Source organism: Galeopterus variegatus, unplaced genomic scaffold (genome assembly GCF_000696425.1).
Source record: "Galeopterus variegatus unplaced genomic scaffold, G_variegatus-3.0.2 Scaffold6978, whole genome shotgun sequence".
Classification (NCBI taxonomy): domain Eukaryota; kingdom Metazoa; phylum Chordata; class Mammalia; order Dermoptera; family Cynocephalidae; genus Galeopterus; species Galeopterus variegatus.
The window spans coordinates 5,687-8,190 of NW_007733089.1; the positions used below are offsets into that span (position 1 = coordinate 5,687).

Genomic DNA, 2,504 nt, shown 5'->3' on the forward strand with positions numbered 1-2,504 from the left:
TCCTTCTCTTTGATAGGCACCCAGATGGTGTGGCCTCTGTGTCCTTTAGGGATCCAGTGGAAGCTAATTGTTGTATTCAAACTCTTGATGAAAGGTGGTCTGGTGGCTGTCAGATCACTGCCCAAGCGTGGGATGGGACTACAGATTATCAGGTGGAAGAAACCTCAAGAGAAAGGAAAGGCTGAGAGGATGGGAGGCTTTTCTCAATGCTCCTGAGGCCAATAGAGGCCTTCGGTGTTCCAATTCCATCTGTGCTTCAGAAGGCAGGGCCTTCTAGAATAAGGCATTTTTTAGAGCACCCTAGCACATCTGTAGTGGATTGAATTACATCCCCCCAAAACTTCCTAAAGCTTGAATTGTTTCCCCAGTCTGTGCTTCAGAAGGCAGGGCCTTCTAGAATAAGGCATTTTTTAGAGCACCCTAGGACATCTGTAGTGGATTGAATTACATCCCCCCAAAACTTCCTAAAGCTTGAATTGTTTCCCCATGTGTTATGTATTAGAAACTTAGCCCCCACTGTGATGGTTAAGAAGGTGGAAAATCCTATTATAGTAATTGAAAGGTGGAGCCTTGAAGAGGTGATTGGATTGTAGGACCATGCAGTAGTGAATGGGTTAAAAACAGTGGCCAGGGGTGCGGTTCTGAGGGCTTTAAAAGAAGAGGAGAGTCTGTCTTGCTCCCTCTCTACTTTCTGCTTCCACCATCTTGCAATATGAGACCCCTGGGTCACTGTCACCACCACCTGATGGACATTGGACTTCCCAACCTCAGAATCTGTAAGAAATAAATGTCATTCTTCTTTATAAATCACCCAGTTTCAGGTATTCTGTTACAGCAACATGAAATGGACTAATACAAAATCTAAAACGAATGATCAAGAAGTTGCAACTGTAATAGCATTTGAAGAACCTATAGATGAGAAGTTTGAAAAGACAGAAGATGGGGGAGAATTTGAAGAAGATGCTTCTGAAAAAGATGCTAAAGAAGGTGGTCCCCAAAAAGAGGCCGAAGAAGGCTGCCCCAAAAAAGAAGATGAGGGAAACCACCCTGCAAAAGAATCTGAGGAGGGCTGCCCCAAGGGAGAGTCTGAAGGAGCCCTTCTCAAGAGAGATCACGAAGGCTGCCCCGAAAAAGAGTCTGAAGAGAGCAGTCCTAAAAAGGAGTCTAAAGAGAATGGCCCCAAAAGAGAATCTAAGAAGAAAAGACTCAAAAATGATTATGAAGAGAATGGTCTTGCCAAAGACTCTGAAGAGAAGGATGGCCCCCAAACAAGTGCCTGAGGAGGACGACTGGGAGAGAGAATCTGACAAAGACTGCTCTGAAAAACAGATGGAAGAAGGCTCCAAAAGAGAATCAGAAGAGAAGAGTCTTGAAAAAGATTGTGACGAGGATGGCTCCGAGGAGTCTCATGGAAACGTTCTTGACAAAGAGTTCAAAGAAAATGACTCTGAAAACTCGGAATTTGAAGATGATGGCCCTGAGAGTGTTAGATGAGGAAGGCCCAGAGAGAGAATGTGGTGAAGACTCCGACAGGAAGGAAGAAGAGGAAGATACGTGTGAAGAAGTGTTTGACACTGAGTCTGATGAGAAAGAGGACAAAGATGCAGACGAGAAAGGGCTTGAAGATGCTGACAAGAAGGAGGAAGAAGACGATTCAGAGGGAAAGGGAGATGAAGATGTAGATGAAAAGCTGTTTGAAGATGATGATTCCAACAAGAAGTGGTTTGATGAGAAGAAGAATTCCAATGAGAAGTTGTTTGACAGTGCTGATGAGAGGGGGACTTTGGATGGTTTGGGGAATGCTAAGGAAGAGGGGCCCTCATCTACAGGCAGCAGCTCTGTCCTCAGTAGTGATGATGATGATGATATTTAAGCCCTTCAATTTGCTTTTTAGGGAGTCCCTATCTACATTTGCCTGTGCTTCAGGGTAATTACTAGTAGTGTTACATAGACATGTGCACAGTGGTAGGATGACAACAGATTGACACATTGAAGTGTTTTCATTGTTACCTGTACCTATTGGTTTTAAATATATGTTCATTGGCTGTTCAGTTAAAACTTCATAGTTACACACAAGTAAACTGCATACTTGTCCTTTTGTCGGATTTCTTCATGCAGAATAATATTTTTTAAAGTATTCTGAATGAAGTTTGTGATAATCAAAAATAAAAACAAGTTGACTGATGGAGTTTGGATGTGTTGTCCCCTCCAGAACTCACGTGGAAATTTGATCCCCAATGTGGCAGTGTTGGAAACTGATTGAGTCATGGGGGCAGATCCCTCATGAATAGATAGATTAGTGTTCTCCCTAGGTAGGGGGAGTAATGAGTGAGTTATCGCTCTGTTAGCTCCTGTGAGAACTGATTGTTTAAAAGACCCTGGCACCTCCTCTCTCTCTCTCAGTTCCACTCACTGTGTGATCTGCTTGTACTCACCAGCTGCCTGCCATGAGTAGAAGCTGCCTGAGACCTGTGCCAGATGCAGCTGTCCCAGGATCATAAGCT

General features: G+C 43.8%; 1 pseudogene; it reads left to right on the top strand.

Annotated features, from left to right (window-relative positions):
• LOC103606949 overlaps nucleotides 1-1,873 on the top strand; it is a 3,587-nt pseudogene extending 1,714 nt beyond the window's left edge.
• Nucleotides 1,874-2,504: the final 631 nt, after the last annotated feature.